A 22,872-nucleotide genomic window follows, 5' to 3' on the forward strand; every position below is an offset into this window, starting at 1 on the left:
ATTTTGTCCAGAGGAACTAATCTCAGTCATCTGGAGACTAGTTGTAATTCCAGACGATCTCAAGATCCACCTGGAGGCTGGCAGCTTCAGTCCCAATGGAGGAAATGGCTGATTTGGAGGGTGGAGACTACAGCATTATATCCCTTTGAGATCCCTCCCCTCCTCAAACCCCACACACTCCAGGCTGCATTCAGCAATTCTCTAGAAAGTTCCCAACCAGGAGTGGTGCCTATGTCTAAAGATTTCCCTCTCCCTCACTCTGGCAGCCTCTGCCTAAGAAAACTGTGGCCCGGTTGCATAGTGCTAGTCACTGGGAACCTTCAAGGACTTGTGGGTATCACAGCAATACCATTTATTTATTTAACTAGCAAGAAAGCCCATTGTAAGCAGGAATGCAATGGGCGCTAGGAGTCAGGGAACACCTGGAAGTGCAGATCTCTGTCTCTCTCTCTCTCCTGGAGGGAATGAGGGCTCGTGTTTGGTCTGGCAGGGCTCTGTGTGTGTCTCTGGCATGTCTGAGAGGAATGTGGCTAGCATCCAGGGAGGGAGGGAGCTGTAGGAGCAGAGCCAATCAGAAGGAGGGAGCTGCAGGAGCAGCACCATGATTGGCCCTATTCCAACTCAGACAGCCGGACATGTTCCACCCCCCAGGCTGTTTCACAAATATGTAGAGGAACCATGGATAAGTATATATACACCTTTCTCCAGAGTAGGGTCCAAAACATATCACATTATTCTCCTCTTCTCTTTTTGATGTGGAACACATTTACTAGTGCGTTCCCTCAAATGGAAATGATAATGGACATGATGTCCATTGTCCCAGGGCTGAGCCTCGAAACTCTGCTGATGGCAGCAACCTGCTTTCTAGGCGGGATCTGCCCTCCGTGGAGCAGGGCAGGCCAGGGAAGTGGGGAGACACAGGGCCACTGCCAGCAGTGCTCTGAGGCCCGGGGCTGGGCCACAGAGTGCTGCTGGCAGCGGCACTCCACTCTGCTTCCCAGACTGGCCCTGCCCTCCATAAAGCAGGTGCAGGCCGGGGAGTTGACAAATTACACGTTCACCGCCAGCAGTGCTCCAAGGCCCAGCCCTGGGCCTCGGAGCTCTGGCATGCCAATGGTGGATGCAGGCACCAGAATGAGGAGGGACCAGGAAGGAGGGGTGGTTGCGAGGGGCAAGGGGGGAGTGGGGGGAAAAGTGTGGGGATGAGGGAGGGATTGAGGAGGAGGGACCAGGCGTGAGATGGGAGGGGGAAGGAGTGTGTGTTAGAGGGAGGGGGCAGGACTATAGAGGCCCCCTGCTGGTATGTGTTCCACATATGCTGTGACAGTCGGACTCTCACTAGATTTTTTTTTATCTATACGACAACGTCATGAGGTAAGTTAGGCTAAAAGTATGTGACTGGTCCAAAATCATCTAGTGGGCTTTCACAGTGAGATGGGGATTCAAATCTGAAGCTCTAACTGCTACACCCCCTGGCTGGCGCTTACCTGGAGCTTACTTTCAGGTCTAGGGTTGCCAACCTCCAGATGGGACATGAAGATCTCTCAGAATTACAACTCCAGTTGACACAGATATGATTGCTTTGGAGGGTGGACTTGGTGGCATAATATTTATTTATTTATTTATTTATTTATTTATTTATTTATTTATTTATTTATTTATTTATTTATTTATGTATTTATGTATTTATGTATTTATGTATGTATTTATTTATTTATTTATTTACCGCCCTCCCCGAGGGCTCAGGGCGGTTTATAATCATATAAACCGGTTATATCTGGCTGAGACCTCTCCCCTCTCCCAACCATGCTCTCTTCAGACTCCAACTCAAAATCTCCATGGATGTTTGAATCTGGAGCTGGCAGGGAAATCCATTGCTTAAAGCTTACAGGTGCTCCTTTTCATCATTTTGGGCTCTTTCAAACTCCCCAGTGCATTTCGTTTTTAGATTTCAGATTATTAATTATCGAAAACTGGGTCATTGTTCAGGTTTGCAGAAAGACCTGTCTTGCTGTTCACAGCTCCAGTCACTAGGATCCAAACATTCCTACTTTTCCGCAGAAAATTATCCATCCCAAACAGGATTTAACCTGGTCTAGATAATCACATTTTAAAACGCAAGTAGTCCGCTCTTTTGTTTTCCAAAAAAAGTGTGTGCTGCACATTTCACTCCACAGCTGTAGTGAGCAATGATCTTATGCTTTATTAATGATTCTATAAATGATTGGCTTGGACTGCTTCACTTACAAACTGTACAATGCAACACATAAGAAATTACACTCGCATAAAAATATGCTTGCACTGGAAGCAGAACATGGCATCTTAACTGATACGCTGGTAGGATTCTACCAATGCAATGTGAAACTGGCAGAGATTGTGTCACAGAAAGGGAGAACTGAAAATTTGTTGGAGGAACTCCATGCTTACTCAGGTCCAGTTCAGTTTCATATAGAATCATAGAGTTGGAAGGGTCCTCCAGGGTCATCTTGGATGACTTTTAGCCTAACCCCCTGCAGAATTCAGGAAATTCACAACTACATGATGACCCAATACTATATATTCAAAAAAGGCAGGATTTCTATTGAAGTTACTTGAGATTTCTAGAGAACTGTCTTCCTGCTCCACCCTCACAGCCACAATGTTATTATTATTCCGGTCAGAGTTACACCCATCATATCACAAGGGTATATAGGTCCGAGATGAAGAACACCAGTCTTATGTATCAAGAAGCAAAGCATTCTGGCACTGTGCCGTAAGAACCAGGGACACGTACTTAGGGACTCTGGTGATGGGGACAAAATAACCAGCTTTCACAAGCAATGAACACCCAAAAGCCAGGTTAGAACAGAAAGAAATAAAAGTGATGAATAACAGTTTCCACTTACTTATTTGTATTTATGTTTTAACATTTAGACCATCCTACCCTGCAGGTGGGATCAGGGCAGTTATTTAGATTTTTTTACAGCACTGATATTAATTCCATGGGTCAGGAGTCACTTTGACAAGCCATCTGGGGCTCTTCTTAGCATCATTCCCTAAGGTGACACTAGTCTCATGTTCTAGGAAAGTGAACAGGGTAATTTCCCTGTAGTGCTTGTGGTTGATCATTTGTGGATCATTTATATCTTCATAATCCTCAAGGCACTCTAACCTAACCTAAAAGTCCTGACTATATAGATATGGGCCAAAGTAAACTAAATTTTAAGCAAACCTTATTAACATCCATTATTGGACCAATCTTTTTTATAACAAGCAGGCTACAGCCTAATGCATTAGATGACATATTCTCACCTAATAAAAAATTAAAGATTATTTTCCAGTGCCCATAAGCAAAAACCCAAAACTTTTAAGGCATTTATGATGACTTCTTCACCCAGTAAATACCATCTCAGTGGTTTTTGAAGTATCTGTTAGATACAAGCACTCAAAATAGCACAGTAAGCAGCATTTCATAAAACCACAATAATGAATTTTTAAAAGCAGAATTCAGTTTTAAAAACAAGTTCCCAATTGTCCACTTCTGAAAGAGTAGTATTTAAGCAAGATTTCAGAACTATAGTCATATTGTCAAAGCAAACTTCATCTCTATAACTTTTGAGTTTTAGTCAATGGTTGGGAAAACAGTACACTAAAGAAACTGTATATTAAAACAATAATATGTTATTTTCTGTTATGCTAATGTGACAAATGCTCTATTTTTGAAATCATTAGTAAACTTTAATTCCTCTTGACTTCAAAAATAGGGATGTATTTCTACATTAAAAAACACTACTCTGTATTTCTAACTTCCTGTAATTAATGCAACATAAAGGACAAACAGAAGTAAATCTTATTTCCTCTACCACAGCATTTCTAGCAGATGTCTTCAACAATCCATCTGTCCTGCCTGTCTGAAGTAGGGTGAAGAAAGTATAGGTGATTGGAGCACCAAGGATTTTACTGTATTGAAGGGGAAAAGGCAAATCACATGTGGCTGGCTAAAACTGTGAACACCTTCATATGCAACTCTGAGAAGTGATTGATTCCTGTACATAATAAGCCTCAGGGGAGGGCAGTATATAAATATAATTAATTAATAATTTATCTTGGTGGAGACAGTGTCATTAGAAACTCCACTGAAATCATCTCATAACAGAATACTTCTCTACGAACACAGATCTGAATCTAACCTATGAAGCAAAAAGTTACAAGACACAGAGAAATTAAAGTCAACTTACCTGTCAAAGGCCACACCAAAAGGCCCCTCATTCTCAGGGAGAGATCCAAAGTGTTGATGGCTTCCCGGTTTGTCTGTGCTTTTATCATTAGGGTTCCCCTCCCTCCTGTTCCCACAGTGTTCAGCACTAGCTTAACAAGTGGGAAGACAGACGTGCTCAAGCATTATGATATAGAATGCCTGATTCTGCTAAATTGGGAAGGAACTGGCTATTTGAACCCCTTCTTCTGTCCCTTTCTCTGATCATATTCCTTTTTTTATATTTTGACAATGCAGGTTATGACTTCACAGTACTGTGAACTCAATATGTTGCCTTAGGACAGAATAAACTCAGGATATATAAACTCAAATACTTTGGCCACCTCATGAGAAGGAAGGACTCCCGGGAGAAGAGCCTAATGCTGGGAGCGATTGAGGGCAAAAGAAGAAGGGGACGACAGAGAATGAGGTGGCTGGATGGAGTCACTGAAGCAGTAGGTGCAAACTTAAATGGACTCCGGGGAATGGAAGAGGACAGGAAGGCCTGGAGGATCATTGTCCATGGGGTCGCGATGGGTCAGACACGACTTCGCACCTAACAACAACAAATATTTATCAAGCACAGTATGGCCAACTTAGTTGATATGCTGGTATATCTATTAAGAAAGAGAGCGAGAGAGAAAGAGAGAATATATGTTGAGCAGAAACAGAAAAGTGGGGGGCATCTGTTTTTATAGTGTTGCATTATCTCAAGTTTTTAATGTTGACTTCTTATGAGCCATACTTGAATCTCATTTCAAAAGATAAGTTGCCAGACATGTTGGTAGAAATTACTATTTTCCAAGATAAATTTAAATCACATACTATTTGAGACTAATTGGGAAAAAGTCATAGAACAGTAAGTTAAGTAATGAATCCTTCTTATTATAAATATATATGATGATGTAGTATAAACCAAAGCTGAAACCCGACATGCATTTTAAAACACACTGCATTATCATTTGTGAATCTCCCCAACTTCTTATTAATTTACACTGCTCCCATTCCCAAATTCCTGGTTTCACACCTGCCAAAGCTAGAAGACAGTTCCTTCCCTTGCCCATCGCAGATGCTACCGCATTGTGCCCTGCGAGTAGATTCAGATGAAGATCCATAGTTCAAGAAGCCCTCACATCTTTAGACATTAACTGCTGAGCATTTTCTGTCTCCATCAGTGCAAAGCAACAGACAAGGCAAGCAACTGCTCATCAACAATGCCTTGGAAAGTTTTCCCACTTTAAAACCATTTAAATATTGCAATGTAATCTAATGGCACATATACAGCCTTTTAGACAAACCCCTCTTTGAAGTGCTTAGAGGACTGGGGACACAGAAGGATGTGTAAGGAGAAAAGATGCAGAAAACTAACAATAAAGTTCCACTACATATTGTATGCATGGGGAATATCCTCAGAATCCAAAGGAACATCAATGAAGCATGATGGATACAGCTGATTTGCATTGCTGAACCTGTAGTGTTTCCTCCATCTTCTCTCCCTTCTAAACAGCTCTGCAAACTACTTGCTGCAATGGTAGCCACTGGAGGCAGAAAATAGGGTGGCAGACTTGACTATTTTTTAATATACATTTTTGTTAGCAGTGATGGAAGACTGTTCCACACAAGGAACAAAGGTAATGGATAAAAGCCTTTTGCAAATATTTACAGCTCTATGGAAGAAAGGATGAACAGAAGACCCTCCTGCTGACAGGTGACATGAAAACTGCAGGAAGGTTGAAGTGTTACTGTGAATGTGTCTTCCTGCATGACCTTCAATGAATTTAAAAATGGACACAAGCACATTTAAATTCGTATTTCTGTCTAGCATAAATGCTCAACAATGATAGAGAAGCTCAAAAGAGCTTAAAATGGCACATGGGAAACTGAGCATGAAAAATTAAGGATATGTACTCAAAATTGATTAAATTATGCCCTCCTTCAAGAGAGTTTCATCATCCTTTTGCTCATGTAGCCAAGGTTTATGCACCCAGTGTCATATAGTGGTTAATATTGGAGAGACCCAGGTTTGAATTCCAACTCAATCATATAATTTACTGAATGAGCATGGGCCAGTCATTGCCTCTCAGCCTAGACTCCCTCACAGGGCTATGGAGTGAATAAAACTGAGGAGGGAGATAGATGGATGCCATCCCTAGCCCTTTAGAGGGATAAAAATACGTAAAATAAATTTGAAGAATGGTAAACCAATAGAATCACCCTACTGTCATATACATAAGCATTGATAAGAACTAACTGGTTAGTTTGCAATCTGTGGCTAGTACAGAACCAGAATATCAACTGTTCCAGAAGAACAGAATGCAACCCAGTGGGACAGACCAGACAACCTGATTCAAGTGGGTAGCCATGCTGGCTACCTGCAAACCTGAGATAGGCTGCAAGGACGTTTAAATGCAAAACGTAGGGGATTTCTGCACCCGTTAAATGTAGCGTTGTGTCAGTAGAATGTAGCCATTATATTCCAGCCCCTTCACATGGCATCCTACATTTTAAAGCGCTTCTTTGGGAATCGCATAACGTGGATTCACCATCCTAAAAAACACTAGCTTGCAGACAGCAACCAGCAGAAGGAAGGTATGGAGGCTCAAATGCACTAGGGTCGTCTGTATCGGCCCACCCTCGCACCTGCCCTCCTCTCCCGGGGACGGGAATATCTTTTTAAAAATGGTGACGTGCCTGGAGCAATAGGTACATAGGTAGACATGTGTTTAGGTGATACTAGAAATAAAAGACCTTGAATGGAGACAGACAAGGTGGGGGGAGAGAAGGCAGCGGTGGGCCCTCGAGCAGTGAATAAAAACAAAGATTTGTTTGTGGCACAAAGCGTGGCTCTCAAAAGTGGCATTCAAAAGCACCATGCATCTATGATTCCATGCAATAGGCATTGCAACAAGTAAGTCTGAATTACAAAATATTAGTGGGCATTGTGGGACCTTTAAACTGCTTCAAAAAATAGAGGAAGAGGATTGGCTGCCTGGATCTCTTGTGCTTTTTCCAGAAGCAGATGAGGAGGGCAAGATGCATGAAAAGAAGGCAGACATAGGCAAGACAAGAAAAAAGCTGAGGAGGGCCGGGGAGACACAATATAATTTTGCGCTTTGCTATTCTGTGGGTGCAACCCTATTTTAGCTAATGTGTGGGCATACCCTCACTTTCACATGCTCGGAAGTACATGTAATTCACTTCTGCAGGCTAACCCACAAGAACCCTACATTCAAGTGTGGCGCAGAGAGCACAAGCAAAGCCAAGAGATGGATGCTGCTTTCAGAGCATCCGAGTTTGTGGTTTGGTTGTCTGGTGGGAGTTCACCTTTGGGGCCTTCCCTTTAAAGCTGTATGCGCCTCACGGACCCCAAGAACAAAAGCAAGAATTTCAGCACGTCCAAGTTCCCAAACTTCCCAAGGCACGGGCCGTTCCTTCGGGGCATCAGCTGCTCAGTGGTGAGGGAGATCTAAGGCACAACGGAGGCTGCTGCTAAACTCCGGTCGCGACACGAGACACAAAGCTCAAGGAGTCAGCCGGGACATGGGTCACTCCTCCCCCCCCCTGGAGGGGAGGTCTTGTTGTTTGGGTCCCCGATAATACTGGCGGAAGACTCAGATCCTTCGATCTTCCAGGGAGGGGGCATTGAAAAATAGAAGCGGGCAAGGTCTCTTCCCCCGCCCCCCCGGTTGAAGTTACTGAAGAAACCTGTGAAGTTCTGGCTCTTTCCTCCTCCTGGGCTGAAGCGTCTGCGCCAGAGCTCCCCAGGGGCCCAGAGCCAAAAAGAGACCTATTCTTTCCAACAGAGCAGCGAGCTTATCTTCCCAAATCACTCCTCGCACTCGAGCTTTCTGGCAGGAGGGCCTCTGGGCATCTGCAGAGCGCCCCCCCCCCCCCGATCTTCTTCCAGTGCCCCGGCCCTCCCCCCCGGCCGGCCCCCAGCGCAGGGCGCGGAGAAGTTCCTGCGCTCTAGAAGCGTCGCTCCGCCGGGCCGTGCTTGAGAAGAGCCTGCCGCCTACGTCCCGGTCCTCTCCTTACCTCTCCCGCAGCCTGCTCGAGCTGAGCCCCTCACTCCATGGCGGCGGCGTTGGAGCCACCGCACAGGCGGGCGCCTCGTCTCCTGCCGCTTCCCCGGGTGGGGCGCGCATTGGGCGGCGTGGCCCTGGCAGTTCCGCCGCGGATGCTGGAGGGCGGCTGCGTGGATGGAGGCGCCGCGGGCCGAGCGGAGCGCACCAGCAGGGCTCTTTCTTGCAGGCGCCGCCGCTCCGCCAGAGGGAGGAGACCGCAACGTCACCGAAGGAGGCAGCCGGGGAAGGGGAAAGGGCCAGCAGCCCCTGAAGGCCCACCCCCGACAAGCGGAGGAGCGACTCCTTTGAACTTGGGTTTCCCGCCAAGGGGAGGCGAGCGAGCCCGCCGCCGGCAAGTTTGGGAGCGGCGGCGTGCCGCTCCCACTCGGCCCTTTCCCGGAGCTCTGTGCGCAGTAGAGGATCTGCGCCTGAAACGACCGCGTCCCCTGCATTGTGTCCCGCTTGCTCACCTTCCCAAGCCAGCGCCGAGAACGGGAGAGGGACCCGAGGGACGCATTTTCGTCCGGAAGACGGATTGAGGAGGTGCTTGGGAATGGCGGGGCCTCACTGCCCATCTCCCCAGTTAGTCTGCTGCAAAACTCTGTTCCCGCGGTTCCTGCTTTCCCCATCCGTGGGCCGCCTTCATCACATGGGTCTAGGGTTGCCAGCTCCAGGTTGGGAGATTTGGGGACGGAGAGTGGGGAGGGCAGGAGGTTGGGGAAGGGCGGGACGTTAGCAGACTCGCTTCGAAATGTCAGCAGTTGACCCTCGAAAGCTGCCTTCTCCTCCCGGGAGAATGTTCTCCCTCATCTGGAGAGCTTTTGTAATTCTGGGAGTTGGCAACTGTGGGCTTGGCAGCTTACCTCCATGCAAATCAATATCAAACGCACAACAGAGAGTAGGTCAGAGAATAATCCAGTGGAATTTGATCACTGGGGTTTGTGAGTAAGGTTGCAGCTTTAATCTAGGGTTGCCAGGTCCCTCCTGGCCAACAGCAGAGATGGGAGGCATAAAGTTGCCAGATCCAGGTTGAGAAATTCCTAGAGATTTGAGATGGAGCCTGGGGAGGACAGGGACTGCAGTGGGGTACAAAGCCATCAGTTCCACCCTCTGAAGCATCCATTTTCCCCAGGAGAACTCATTTCTATAAACTGGAGATGAGCTTTAATTCCAGGGGGTCCCCACACCCCATCTGGAGGTTGGCATCCCTACTTTGACATCTCAGAACTAAAAAGTGCTTTAAAGCAGTGGTCCCCAACCTTTTTATCACCGGGGACCACTCAACGCTTGACAATTTTACTGAGGCTCGGAGGGGGGGGGTAGTTTACTCCTCTCCTCTCAACCACTGCCCTAACGCTCTCTGGTCGCTATGGTAATGTTTAAACATCCCTTCAAAATAAGATACAGACACGCCACAACAATGAACATAAGGAACATTTTATTTTCATGGAAATTTTAACTCATGACAATGACAAATCAATGGGAACCCTGAGCTTGTTTCTCTGCAACGAGATAGTCCCATCTGGGAGGGATGGGAGACAATGACACCTGAAGTGTGTTGTAAAGGGACGGGGGGGGGGGGATGAAGTAAACGGCTGGGGGGGGAGTGTCCTTCATGGCCCACCTCCAATTAGTCGACAGACCACATGTGGTCCGCAGCCCACTGGTTGGGGATCACTACTTTAAAGTTTATAAACCAGTGCTAGCTTGGGAGAGTTTATAATTAATGTTTCAGAAGAACCAGCCTAGGGTTGCCAACCTCTAGGCAGGTTCACAATATAATATCAACTGAAAAACAAGGAACCTTTCCAAGGCAATATTCTTGTAATAATATATATATTCAATTCTAATACAATTTTTATATACATGAAGATAATTTCTGTTTTCAATATTTTCTTCAGTGGTTGAGTCCTACAATATAAGACTGATCTCTAGACTACAGACATCAAGTTCCCTGGAGAGAATGACAGCTTTGGAGAGTGGACACTAAAATATGTGGGTTCAAGAACCACATGACACTGGAATTGTTGCATATAAAACCAACTCTTCTTCCTCTTCTTACCTGTCAGTATTTCTTTAAATTGCATCTGAAGTCCAGGATCAGTGGCAGGGGGTCGGAGTGCAATGGGACTCCTCTGGAAATCCATTTGGTTTTTATTATTTGTCATCTCTTTCAGCCTTCCATTTTCTCTTCCAACTTCCTGTCCTTCCCACTATGGCTGCCCCCTCCCCTTTGCATGCAGAATGATCTGAACTAGAAATCCGAATATCTATTGGTCGTCCTTCTGCCCATTGCACACACTGCTCGATACAATTTTCATTTGCTTAAGCTGACTTATGTAACTCTGATTTCTGATTTATATAGTCACAGAAGTCACCACATAAATGTGTATCAGTTTTTTGCCTTCAATTTATATAAATCTATCCCAATGTGGAGAAAACACCTACAGGTGGCTATTGCTATACAACACAACCATATAAAAACTTGTTAGAGTCACTTTCATATTTTTTTTATTTTTTTATTTTTAAGTTTATTTTCCAGGATTAAAGATAATGAAATACAGGCAATCTACATTGTTAGTACAGAAGAAAAAAGGTTATGCTCTTCATTTGATACATTTAGTTCCCCGTTTCAATCCCCTTTTAAAATATTTAAAGATAATACAATGCAAGTAATCTACATTATTGATACAGAAAGAAAAGGATTATGCTCTTCGTTTGATACACTTGATACCCCATTTCAATCCCCTTTTAGGTAAATCAGATGAGGGCCCCATTGTTCTTGAAAACCCTCTTCTCTTCATTTAAGATTATAAGACTCCACATGGCTACAATATTATGGACTTTTACCCAAAGCTTATAAACTTTTTCACGTTTCCACCACATTTAAAAAGAGAAGTCTACTTTGTTACCATCGTTTCAACATTTGTTTGCATAGTTTTTAACAATTTTAGCAATCATAAACAATTTATACTTAGCGTGGTCTTAGAGCCATCCACATTTCAACTAGGGAAAAGAAAAAAGGAAAAAATAAAAGCCTACTTAGTTGTACGGAAAGAAAAAGAAAAATATATATATATAGGTTGTTAAGGTTGTTAAGTTATATAGGTGTACATTATTGATACCAAAAATGATAAAATAGAGTCTTCATTAGTTAGTAAAATAAAGTCTTCGTTAGTTACATTTACACCTCCTCAGTTAGGTGCCTTCTTTTAGTTATTCTTTAAGTTTGAGCTAAGAGTCACTACAGAGATATGTTAAATAATTCAAATTCAGCTAACATAGGAAATCTAAGACTCCACACTTACATGGTAGTATAAACCCATTCCATTAAGTGTCTCCTTTTAATTAAGCTTTAATTTTGGGCTGGTAGACACTACGATGTTAGATTTGATAATACAAATTCAGCTTACTTAGAAGATCTTAGACCCCAGCTTAACTTCTTAACTAGTTATATTGCCTATATGGCTACGGAAAAAAGGAAAAAGGAGGAAAAGAATTTCAACCACTGTGTCTTATTTCCGTTCCCCAAGCTTCTTAAGGGGGTCTCATATCGAGGCTTGTTGCACCTTGTTGTTCCCATTGACTTATGTTCTGTCCAGTTGGCCTTTGGCTTAGAAAGTGCAGTTGTAGTCTTTCCCTCGGAGTATACATCGGTGAATCTTGAAGCAGTTGTACCTCCTGGGCTCCAATATCAGTACAGTTTTTTCCCCAAGAAGCTCTTTTCAATCGATTACTTTCACTGCACTTCCATATATCTTTTGATTGGTTCTTGTGTACTGTTGCTTTAGAGTGGCTGTATGTCTTCTTAGGTAGGGTGTCCTTATCTAGGCTGCAAAGCTCCGACATCCCCTTTTCCATCTCCATAGTTACAAGTTTCTCTTCTGCTGGTAGTTTTCCACTTTGTTTAGAGCTATCATCAGCCACTGTTGTTGATTCGTCATTCTTGTTAGAGACTTCTTCCTTGCCGCCTTTGAACTCCTTGAGCATATTTTTAAGCAAGCCATCTGTAAATGCTTTCAGGTCTTGAGTTTGTATCTCTAATAAGTAAGCAAATTTTTTTAGCATAGACATGTTCTAGGCTTGAAATTTTCTTAGTCTTAGGCAATTTTGCAAATAACCAGCAGAGGCCCTACGGAGTCCTAACGAAAAGCAACAGTCTGTTATGATATTGAACTCAGTAAAGCAGCATAGTAAAGCAACGTCTCGTACTGGAACAGAATTCTCACGAGATCTTCCCACCCACGGCTCTTATGTCTTATCTCCGAAAACCAAAACAAATGCAGTAAGAGCTATTACTAATTAGTTTGAGTTGATTTAAGTCCTTCTTCTTCTTAGAAAAGAGAATTAGCCTGCCTCATATCGAGGTGGCTTCAAGCAGAGCCAGAAACGGGAGAAACGGAGGAATGGAAAAATACTTGCGTCTCTGTGCGTTAATTGATGTCTTAATATCTTGGAATTTAGCAGATGTCCTCCCCTCAGTTCACAGCATTCGTTTGCAGTAAATTGTAGTAGAGGAACGAAGTAGCTTCACTTACACTCTATCTTGCTTAGATTAAAGAAAGCAGCTTTCCACGCCGAGAGTTTGTTCCAGGGGAGAAGGTGCCGGGGGAAAACCCCACTCACTGTTTATAGGCTCAATCTGATGTCTGCCAGTTGTTTTCACTCCGGAGTTATGATGAGTCGAAAGTCTTGCAGGGAAATATCCAATTAGCTTTGTAGATTAAAATAAGAGCTTTGTAGATTGCAGAGTTGAAAGAAAAGAAAAAAGTTTTAAAATGGCGGACGGCACTTACTGGACCCTGTGCACACTGAGCTTGTGTTCCATGGAAAATTAATTTCCCTGCGGAACAGAGAGGCCCCAGAGATTCACAAGGAATTCCTGAGTAGATGGTGGGTGAGTTAGCGTACCCAAAACCCGGTTCTGTCAATCACAGCAGCAATTGACCCTCAGTGGAACAGGAGCTCGAAGTATTCGAGCTATCCAAGTGCCATGTCTCTGCCCACCTGCCCTGGTGCTGACTTTCATATTTTTTGAATAGCTTTATCCATCTGTGTTTTGTGCAAAATTTATTTCTACCTTACTCTTACATATACATCTGCTCATTGTTAATAATTTTTACAGCATCAGGTGATTCCAGTTCATTCACTTGGTCTCTTATGTATGCATTTACAGATTATTTTTCTGCAGTAGTAGTTCACTTAAAATAAAACAAAACTCTGCACACAACAAGTCTTGATAATCACTGCCAAGAGTTAGTGCTGTGAAATCAAGGTTTCAGAGTAAATTTCTGAAGACATTTGTACAACACAGACCAGCTGTGAGACGAAAGGGTTTTCATGTGCTCTCTTTGGGGTGAGGTTAAGGACATCCAAATACAATCTTTTGCCTAGAGTCTAATAAAACCCAAGCAGGGGTGGCTTTTACAAGGAATAAGACAAATTCCTAAATGCTCACATCCCCCTCTCTCCGTGTTTAATTGAATCAAACTTCACATCCAGTCTGTAAATTTACATTATTTTACTTTTGCTTATTTGGTAAAGTTTCTAAACATGTAGTCTCAGCAAATTTTCTAGGAAGAGAATAACAAACTGGTCATTGACCTAACGGTTCTCCCAGATATGGGACACCAACTCAGATTTCAATGTAAAAATCTTTTTACTCTACTGCACTGCTAAATCTCTCTTCATAAACTACCATGAATCCCAAGAAGTGTTTTTATTTCTAAATCAAAATAGTGCCATGAATTGTTCTGGAGTCTGGACCCTTAATACTCATTACTTTTAGCAGCTCTACTCATGTAATGATCAGAGCTTTTCATTTCTCTCACTCATGGATTCCTCACTCCTTGCCCTATCTTAGAAACTACTAGATCCAATGTCCAGAAAGTTTTCTCTTTTGATGGATGACATATCTCACCAGTTCTACAGGTGTTTTGGGCAAAAATTATAGACCAACACTTATATGGGGTCTCTATTTGGAACAATTTTCATTTGCTTAAGCTGACTTATGTATCTGATTTATATAGTCACAGGTTAAGGACATCCAAATATAATCTTTTGCCAAGTATTTCACTCTGTTTGGAATGTGAAGTCAAATGGGCCTTAGGAAGTCTGAGCAACAATAAAGCTAGTGGAGGTGACAGCATTCCAGTTGAACTATTCAAAATCTTAAACGACGATGCAGTAAAAGTGCTACACTCAGTATGCCAGCAAATTTGGAAAACTCAGCAGTGGCCACAGGATTGGAAAAGGTCAGTTTAGATTCCAATCCCAAAGAAGGGCAATGCCAAAGAATGTTCAAACTACCGCACCATTGCACTCATTTCTCATGTTAATAAAATGCTCAAAATCCTACAAGCTAGGCTCCAGCAATATGTGGACCGAGAACATCCAGAAGTACAGACAGGATTTTGAAGAGGCAGAGGAAATAGAGATCAAATTGCCAACATACGCTGGATCATAGAGAAAGCTGGGAGTTCCAGAAGAACATCTGCTACATTGACTGTGCTAAAGCCTTTGATTGTGTGGAGCACAACAAATTGTGACAAGTTCTTAAAGATATGGGAATACCAGAGCATCTTATCTGTCTCTTGAGAAACTTATATGCAGGTCAAGAAGCAACAGTGAGAACCGGGCATGGAATCACTGATTGGTTCAAAATTGAGAAAGGAGTTCAGCAAGGCTGTATACTGTCACTTTGCCTATTTAACTTGTATGCGGAGCACATCATGAGAAAGGCAGGGTTAGGTGAGTCACAAGTTGGGATCAAGGTTGCAGAGAGAAATATCAACAACCTCAGATATGCAGATGATACCACTCTAATGGCAGAAAGTGAAGAGGAACCTATGAGCCTGTTAATGCGGGTGAAGGAGGAGAGTGCAAAAGTATGCTTGAAACTCAACATCAAGAAAACAAAGACTTCGAGGAATGGTAGAGGACAGGAAGGCCAGGAAGATCATTGTCCATGGGGTCGTGATGGGTCGGACACGACTTTGCACCCAACAACAACAATTTGGAACCTGTAATCTTTTCTTCAACCTTTGCTCGGTAATCCTGGATGCACGGGATCATGAATATTTTTACTATAATCTGGTACAAAATAGTTCCCCTTTTTGGCCTGGTATGGTGCAACAAAATTCAGATAACCTTTCCATCTCTCAGAATCTTCCCCCCCCCCCTTTTGCTTTTGTTAGAGTTTGGAGCTAGCTGTTGAACTTCAAAACTGTAGAACTAGGTTAGAATCATAGAATCATAGAGTTGGAAGGGGCCATACAGGCCATCTAGTCCAACCCCCTGCTCAACGCAGGATTAGCCCTAAGCATCCTAAAGCATCCAAGAAAAGTCTGTATCCAACCTTTGCTTGAAGACTTCCAGTGAGGGGGCGCTCACCACCTCCTTAGGCAGCCTATTCCACTGCTGAACGACTCTGACTGAGAAAAACTTTTTCCTGATATCTAGCCTATATCGTTGTACTTGAAGTTTAAACCCATTACTGCGTGTCCTTTCCTCTGCAGCCAGCAGAAACAGCATCCTGCCCTCCTCCAAGTGACAACCTTTCAAATACTTAAAGAGGGCTATCATGTCCCCTCTCAACCTCCTTTTCTCCAGGCTGAACATTCCCAAGTCCCTCAACCTATCTTCATAGGGCTTGGTCCCTTGGCCCCAGATCATCTTCGTCGCTCTCCTCTGTACCCTTTCAATTTTATCGATGTCCTTCTTGAAGTGAGGCCTCCAGAACTGCACACAGTACTCCAGGTGTGGTCTGACCAGTGCCGTATACAATGGGACTATGACATCTTGTGATTTTGATGTGATGCCTCTGTTGATACAGCCCAAAATGGCATTTGCCTTTTTAACCGCTGCATCACACTGCCTGCTCATGTTTAGTTTACAATCCACAAGTACCCCAAGGTCTCGTTCACACACAGTGCTACCTAGAAGCGTATCCCCCATCCAGTAGGCATGCTTTTCATTTTTCTGACCCAGATGCAGAACTTTACACTTATCTTTATTAAATTGCATCTTGTTCTCATTTGCCCATTTTTCCATTGTGTTCAGATCTCGTTGAACTCTGTCTCTATCTTCCGGAGTATTTGCCAGTCCTCCCAATTTGGTGTCATCTGCAAACTTGATGAGTAGTCCCTCCACCCCCTCATCTAGATCATTAATAAATATGTTAAAAAGTACCGGGCCGAGCACCGAACCCTGAGGTACCCCGCTACTCACCTCTCTCCAGTCTGATGAAACACCATTGACAACAACTCTTTGAGTGCGGTTCTCTAACCAATTCCCTATCCACCTAACGATCTGAAAATCCAGGTTTCTCTACCCCAGGCTTGACTGAGTTGGGGCTTAGTAGAGTTTGTGCTTTGATGAATAAACAGCTGCTATTACTTGACTGGGAATTCCTTAATCAGTGGTCCCCAACCCCGGTCCAGAGACTGGTACCGGTCCGTGGATCAGTCGGTACCGGGTTGCATCTCCTCCTCCTCCCTGGCTGCTGCCTTGGGGGCTGCCCGGCCATTCTGCCGCCTGCTCACCTTTGGTGCTCTCCAGTGGCTGCCATGGCTGGGGCTCCTCCTTGGCATGGCATTGCATAGCTGCTGCTGGCAGTGCCCCCCCAGTGGGCGGTGGGAAGTCAGGGGTGCCGGCAGCGACATCCCTCGCCAAAAGACTACCCCCCCCTGCTGGGCCTCAGTAAAATTGTCAAGCGTTGACTGGTCCCCGGCAATAAAAGGTTGGGGACTCCTGCCTTAGGTATCTGATGAGTTTGCTCTTCATTGCATTTGGGTTTCCTTTTGTTGAAAATAAGCACTGATGATTACTTATTGTTCCCTCATCCTGCCACTTTTCTCTTGGCCCATTTTAATGTACTACCAATTCTAGACCTACATGGAAGGGTTTATAACACCTCATGTAGCCAAAAGATTTTTCTGTGGGGGCTTCAGGTCCCCGAAACCTAACATACATTTTTCTTGCATGCAAATTTCATGATTGTTTAAGAGTTTTCCTGGAAACCCCCCTTCTTTCCCATTCAGATTAGCACATACTTCACTTCCCGTCTAGGAATGAAATTTGCAATACTTTGGGTGGCGCCAATTATATTTCAGCTGCTCTTAAAATGTGAGCTGCAGCCACTGATTCAGCATTTGGTTATTCACGAAACAGTGCCATTGATTTTTATACAATTTTAAAATATGTACTTTTCCCTACTTTTAAAATTCAGGAATAACATATTCCCTTGTATTGAAATTGTTTATAATTTTTGTCTAAAAGCCAATGAGTTATATAAATTTTCTGGAATTAACAGAGGCTATTCCAAGCTTTTGTATCATGTACCGTGTATGCATCTTCTATACAATACAAAGGAATGCAAGTACTTCTGATGATGTGCTAAACATTCTAGAGGCAGAGTCCCGGCCACGTCAGGAAGCTTTGGGATATTCAGTAAGAATACCCCCTCCTTTGCAGGCAAAGTGTTGCCTGTGAAGGTGGCGGGGTATTTAAAGGGAGCACACAGCTCTTTAACAGGTGATAATAACAGCTACGCAGCTTATAATGAAAGGGCTGCTCCCTTTAAGTACTCCCCCCAGCTGGCAATGGCAGAGGAGAGTATTTAAACAGAGGGGGCCCCCACATTACAGCTGATAATGCAGTCCCACGACTGTCATTATCAGCTGTAACACAGAGGCTGTTCTCTTTAAACACTTGTCCCCAGCCTGTGAAGGTAGGGATGAGTGTTTAAACATAACAGGCTCCCACATTATAGCTGGTAATGACAGCCACATGACTATTAATATCAATTGTAACATGGGGGCCTGTTTATTTAAATACCCTCCTAGCCTGTCTCTTCCTCACTGCCCTGTCATTCTGACAGGATGAGAGTGGGGGGGGGGGGGGGAGTTGGCAAGTGGCTCTCCCGCTTGGTGGCTCTTTAAAGTCCCCCCCCCATCAAGGTGCAGGGAGAAGCCTCCCTACTGCCTGATGAGGCAGTGTGGAGTGGGGCACACTCAAGTGACTTGAGTGTGATTCACTGTATAATTAATAGTCCTGGTTATATGGTTATTAAATTTTTAAAAGTATCAAAGAAAATCATGGGCCCTGCTGCTGGTGGATTTCAACTTTCATGTGGTGGTCTTATCTCAGCATGTTCTGGACTTCTTGGTTATCCTAGTTAGCATATAATATACTTAATATACTTAATTAATGGACTGGACTTCATATACTTTTCTGAGCAGGCAGCTGGTGGTCTGCTAAAGCCAGGTATGATTGTCGTACTTCCTTTATGTAGGACTAGCAGGCTGGTTAAATGGTCTGCCAACAGAGTCTAATGGATTTGTCTGGATTCTAGTGAATCTGCTTGGAATGGAGGAGATGCTGTGCTGTGGGAAAGACTGAGAATGTAAGTCTCTTAAGCGGACACCTTAGTGTTCGGTCCTATTTTAAATTTTGCAACTTTTTGTGGTCATAATGCGTCTAAGATGCTCCCACCACTTCCCTCCCTCAGAAGCAAGATTTTCCCTATGTTTTTCTTTCCTTTTACTGATTGAGCCAAGCTAGTAATCTGTTTTCTTCTTTCCCGAAGAGCTCTGGCTGTCCCACTCTGTCACAGCACGATATTTTGGCTGTTGGCTCAGCCTAGGAACTGGAGGGAAGGATCAGGAGCCAGCTTCAACTTAACTTACAAGGTAGTTGAGGCATATTGAAATTTAAAAAACAAACAAAAACATTTTATTTAACATAGGGAAAAGTTAGGTGAAATCAGGGGTTGAAATTTCTGGGGTAACAGTGCAGATGAATCTTAGGTAAAGTCAATACAAGCACAAACTTTAGTTCTTATGTTTCAGGTTACTAAAGATAGGGAACCCATGGCTTACCCACCTGGAGGGCTGTGGGTGTAAAAATCAAATGGGGGGATCAGTTGTGGTGTTGTGTGTGTGGGGGGGAGGGTTGTGCTGGCTTCTCAACTCCTGTCCTTTTTTCCAGCTTACATGAGGCAGAGCTACCATAGTAGCAGCAGCAGCAGCAGTAGTAAAGGCAAGGGGAGGAAGCAAAAGAAGGGTGAAGGGTGTGGCAGCTTGGCAGGAAGGCATGGCCAGCTGACATCACTTTGGGGGGCCTTGAATCCTGAAAATTTATTTAAGGGGCTCCTCCATGGTCAAAAGGTTGAAAAAGACTTGGTTAGAGTGTCAAACTAATTACTGAGAGACCAATTAAAATCTCTACTCTGCCATGGAAGTGTGACCTTGGGCTGATCACAAATGCTCAGCCTAACCTACCTCAGAGGGATGTTATGAAGGTAAAATGAAGGTGATGAGAATGATGAAGAGATGTAAGCCACTATAAATCTCCTTTGGGGAGCAAGCTGGTATATAAATGAAGTAAATAAATAAGTGCCATTTTATCTGTACAATCTCTACCTAATCCTTTCTCTCACTGTTATGGTGCCAGCTTCCAGGCATGTTGACCCTGGCTTCCTTGAAAGATTTTGGAATTGCTATGATGCTGTAGATAAAGCACTGAACTTGGTTGGGGATCCTGTATTTTAATCTTTGCTTATCTGTGAATCTTGTGCAAATCATGACCTCTCAGTTTAGTTTAACTAAGGTTGTTGTTGCACAAGATAATTCTACAGTAACTTGCAATTTAGGAATGAATGGAGGGATGCAAATGCGAATCTTGGTGGAACAAGATTCCACCAAGGTGTTACATCATAATAAACCTCAGTACATACACAAAACAACTAATTCATTATTTTCCATAAAAATAGCAACTCTATTTAAATAGCCATAAGAGCAATTAATAGAGCCTCTTGTGGTGCAGAGTGATAAGGCAGCAGACATGCAGTTTGAAAGCTCTGCCCATGAGGCTGGGAGTTCAATCCCAGCAGCCGGCTCAAGGTTGACTCAGCTTTCCATCCTTCTGAGGTCGGTAAAATGAGTACCCAGCTTGTTGGGGGGTAAAACGGTAATGACTGGGGAAGGCACTGGCAAACCACCCCATATTGAGTCTGCCATGAAAACGCTAGAGGGCGTCACCTCAAGGGTCAGACATGACCCGGTGCTTGCACAGGGGATACCTTTACCTTTAAGAGCAGTTAATATTACCTTACTGATTTGTGTCTTCTTTGTCACTCTCTTTGGTACATGACTCAACACGGATTAGTTGTACTTATCACCTCTCAAATTCTGCATCCTTTAACGACCACACTTAATCCTCACATTTACATTATTCACTTTAGTTTAAGATTCTTACCACCCCCATCCCCACACTGTAAACAGAAGAAATGACAAGTGCCAGAGAAACCCCTTGTAGTCTTCCTTGAGATTTCTTTTTAGTGAAATTTAACCCTGTATTCTATGCCCCCACTCCTTCTTTTGGCTCTCTCTGGTTCCCACTCTTCTTGGTTTCAGCAAAATCTAGCCTGAGGCCAGCAGTCAGTCAGACGGAGAGAAATATCGCAGCACATTTTTGCAGGCAAAAATAAACTGCCACATCAGCAAGCTCAGTAAATTGAGGAAGGTGAAAAGAGTTAGCAAGCACTGGCAGAATGTCTTGCAAAGAAAAATGTTTCAACAGCTGGCTCAAGGAAGTGATCACAATGCTCATTCTGAAGCATTGAGTCTTCATCAGTACTGCTTATTCCATGATGCTGAACAGGAAACAGGCTCTCAGGTGACTTCCTGGTGTTTCACATTCTCCTTATAAATCACACCCTCTGTATAAGTCATCAGCTGTGGGCCATCTAAGAGGTGCTTCTGACAGGTCTGAAATACCACAGTGGTTGGCAAATACAACTTGGTTCTCCCCCATATTCTGCTGCTTTCAAGTATTGAGGAGATAAGAATTGCTTCATCACCAATCCCCATTCTTCTGAATCTAGGTATTGTATCATGCATCTGATCCACATTCCTCCAGCCAGTTTCCTTAATTGGGGCAGGAGTCCTGCAGGATATACCACTGTAGGTAGCAGGTGGTGGGCAGCAGGATTAGTTTAAGGATTTGTGGGGCCCATAGTACCAGAGGCAGTTTAAGGATTTGTGGGTCCCTAACAGAGTAAAACAGGGGGGGGGGGTAAACGGTAATGACTGGGGAAGGCACTGGCAAGGCCAACCTGTATTGAGTCTGCCATGAAAATGCTGGAGGGCGTCACCCCAAGGCTAAGACATGACTCCGTGCTTGCACCTTTACCATACTGCACAAGTGGTATACTAGATCACATAATGGAATTGTGGATACCTGTATTACCCACACAAATAGATCCTCTTGTGGTGCAGAGTGGTAAGCGGCAGAAATGCTGTCAGAAGCTGTCTGTCCATGAGGCTGGGAGTTCAATCCCAGCAGCTGGCTCAAGGTTGACTCAGCCTTCCATCCTTCCGAGGTTGGTAAAATGAGTACCCAGCTTGCTGGGGGGTAAAACGGTAATGACTGGGGAAGGCACTGGCAAACCACCCCGTATTGAGTCTGCCATGAAAACACTAGAGGGCGTCAGCCCAAGGGTCAGACATGACTCGGTGCTTGCACAGGGGATACCTTTACCTTTAGCAGAGTATAATTGCAGTGAAAGCAGCTGAACTTGTGGTGGAGAGGTGGAGAGGACTCCCACAGTGGAAAGAGGTGTAACTTCGACTGTCCATAAAGAGGAAAAGCAGGGAGGTGAGAGGCTATGCCCTAGGTCCATAGGAAGGAACCTCTAATTTTCTAAGTGGTTGGAATATGGAGTAGCCTTCAGTGGTCACAGGAATACCTCAGTTTGCAATGTGGTTGAGCTTGTTTCAGGCATCCCCAGCTTCCAAAGCAGGCAAAAACAAAGACAGCCTCCCCTGTGAATGTACAAGTCATGGTTAATCAAATGTCAAGGGGCAGACTGGCCATTTAACTTGCAGGGACCAGTTACTGGCCCACTAGTGGCTGTATCAAGCAAAGCAAAATTCCAGCAACTCTGGGTCAAATGATACATCACTGGTCCATGCCTCCCTGTAGCCACAAAGCAGATGCAGGAAATGGCTTCTAATTTTACAAAAGAGAGCTAGCCCAAATGGGCTTGGAATGGTGCTGTGGGAAGAAGAACATACAAAAACCACATATGGGGTTTATTTCCCAATTTTTTTCTTCTCCAAGTGCATAGGTACTCCATATGGAGCAATCAGAGAGATTACTGCCCCCTCAGTACAGTATTCACACAGAACAACTGCTTGAGGGGGAGGCAGGAGCCCTTCTTCCCTTGTGGGCTGTCCTTTTTTCAAAAGAATCTTTCTTTGCAGCTGCTGGGTGGCTGTGAGGAATATGAGTTGGGGTTCCTTCTTGGAGGGCGGCAGTGGCATACCTTCTCTGCTTCTCATGCTTGGAGTGCCTCACGTAAGGGGTTGGCTTGATGCAATCACAACTCAATGGCATGTGCTTCATCACTTGATTGGCAAAGGGGTGGTTAGGATCTCCCCTCAGGCAAACTGCCACACCAGAGTCATTCCCACTTGAGGTAACTGTGAGTGGCCACTTCAGCCACTGTCCCAGGAAGTCCACCACGGCTTGACCAGGGCCAAAGCTTTCTTGGCCTTGTCTCCATCCTGG

At 44.1% G+C, this 22,872-nt stretch overlaps 1 protein-coding gene and 1 long non-coding RNA gene across 3 annotated transcripts in view; one reads left to right on the plus strand and one right to left on the minus strand.

The window, feature by feature from the left end:
* Window positions 1-8,898, minus strand: part of DSE (dermatan sulfate epimerase) — a 40,773-nt gene extending 31,875 nt beyond the window's left edge. The window contains exon 1 of one of the 2 annotated variants that reach the window (XM_077301527.1): window positions 8,769-8,898. The gene's annotated coding sequence lies outside the window, so the exon portion shown is untranslated. Of the gene's footprint in view, window positions 1-8,269; window positions 8,691-8,768 lie in introns of those variants that run through there. The other variant, XM_077301519.1, reaches the window with a different exon arrangement.
* On the plus strand, window positions 8,616-18,968 carry LOC143819656 (uncharacterized). The gene is made up of 3 exons (XR_013225031.1): window positions 8,616-8,841; window positions 18,593-18,703; window positions 18,887-18,968. It is a non-coding gene; the product is annotated as an uncharacterized LOC143819656 (long non-coding RNA).
* The last annotated feature ends 3,904 nt before the right edge of the window (window positions 18,969-22,872 follow it).

This window comes from Paroedura picta, chromosome 1 (genome assembly GCF_049243985.1).
Source record: "Paroedura picta isolate Pp20150507F chromosome 1, Ppicta_v3.0, whole genome shotgun sequence".
In the NCBI taxonomy this organism is placed as follows: domain Eukaryota; kingdom Metazoa; phylum Chordata; class Lepidosauria; order Squamata; family Gekkonidae; genus Paroedura; species Paroedura picta.